The following is a 1,981-nucleotide window of genomic DNA, read 5'->3' on the forward strand; positions in this document are numbered from 1 at the left end:
GGGGTAGAGGGGAGCAATCCTGAGGTCCAGCCCTTAGGTGTGTTTTGGGGGCAGACCTTGATTTGAGCCCAAAGGTATGGAAAGAACAGATGTGTTCTGGTGTTTCATGCTTGCTTGTGCTGGCTCTTTGGTGGCTTCTTTCTGCTTGGATCTATGAAATGGAACCAGCTTCTTCCACCATTGATGGAACTTCCCCTGAATCTGTAAACCTGAAATAAACGTGTTTCTCCCATAAACTCTCTGTTAGGATGTTCAACCCAGAAACATGGAGCTGACTACAGCATCCATCACAGACAACACACACAAGCAAAAAAAAAAAAAAAAAGAATGGGTTCTATTCCAGAAATTAAAAGCTAAAGAGCTGCAGGAATTTAAAGACACAGTCATAGAACAGTTGAAAAGTGCCAAGCAAACAACAAATAATGTTCCACAAGTGCATGGCCCCCACCAGAAATCAGATGCCCCATCTACCAGGCAAGCCAGAGATAGCGCTGATTAAAAAAAAAAAAACAAAAAAACTGAAGACCTACCTTCAGAAAAAGTCTACAGTTCTCACATACTCCAACCCCAGTTCAGGTTTCAGTGGGGCAGTGATTCCTCTAAGTGGGTCAGTAGTAGAGAGGAATCCCACTCCAGTTCAGGTTTTTAGGGTTTTGTTGTTGTTGTCATATGGGGTTTTTTTTGTTTTGTTTTGTTTTTTTTGGTTGGTTGGTTTTGTTTTTGTTTTTTTGTTGTTGTTTATTTTGTTATTGTTGTTAGTTGGTTTTTGGTTTCTGGTTTTGGATGGAGGGTCTCACTCTAGTTCAGGCTGACCTGGAATTAACTCTGTAGTCTCAGGGTGGCCTTGAACTCACGGCGATCTTCCTACCTCTGGCTCCCAAGTGCTGGGATTAAAGGCATGCACCACCATGCCCGGCCTGGTTTTGGTTTTTTGAGGTAGGGTCTTACTCTAGTCCAGGCTGACCTGGAATTCATTATGTAGTCTCAGGGTGGCCTCAAACTTAAGTGATCCTCCTACCTCTGCCTCCCGAGTGCTGGTACTAAAAGTGTCCAACACCACATCCAGCCGAGTTCAGTTTTAGTGAGAGAGTAACTCCTCTGCTGGTGAATAAATAGTAGAAAGGAATCCCATTTGTCAGTGTCTATGTCTTGGAGGGCAGCAGCTAGGTGCCTACTGTTTAATACTGAGCTACCCCAGGGGCCTGTGAACATGGAACAATGACAGGGATCATGAATTTAAACTGCCACAGACCCAGGGCCAGAGACAACCCAGGGAGACACATATGGAGAGCAGGAAGGCCAAAGGCTGACAAAATGAAAAGTACAGGCAGTGGAACCTGGCAGTGGAACCTTGGTGATGAGGAGCAGTTTCAATGAGTTAGATTAACCCGGAAGTCAATAGCCCTGATCCTGAGGTTAGGGAGTGCGTCAACCTCTCGGGCCACCTATATGCTCTTTAATGCCACAGAGCTGAAAACTCTGAAGTGGGTCTCTGTGGTGGTTTTCAGTGGCTGGAGGCCCTGGCCCATTCCCTCTCTCTCTCTCTCTCTCTCTCTCTCTCTCTCTCTCTCTCTCTCTCTTTCTCTGTCTGTTGCTCTCAAATAAATAAAAATAAAAATAAATAAACAAATCTTTTAAAAGAAAGACTTTGTAAAGAATGCAGTCATTATTGGGGGTGGTCTTATGGATATTATAGCCAGTTTCCCCTTGCCAATGTTTGGCACATTTTCCTGTTGCTGTTACCCACCTGATATTGGCAAGAAGGTGATGTCCACTCTCTGCTCATGCCATCATTTTCCCCTGCCATCATGATGCTTCCCCTCTAGCCTATAAGCCAAAATAAACATTTTTTCCCCACAAGCTCCTCTTGATCGAGTATTTTCTGGCAGCAGTGTGTACCTGCCTACAACAGTCTCCAACAGAGTAATTCTTAGAAAGTATTAAGACATATCTTCCACCTGTACAAACCTCAGTGCATGGT

This window comes from Jaculus jaculus, chromosome 10 (genome assembly GCF_020740685.1).
Source record: "Jaculus jaculus isolate mJacJac1 chromosome 10, mJacJac1.mat.Y.cur, whole genome shotgun sequence".
In the NCBI taxonomy this organism is placed as follows: Eukaryota; Metazoa; Chordata; class Mammalia; order Rodentia; family Dipodidae; genus Jaculus; species Jaculus jaculus.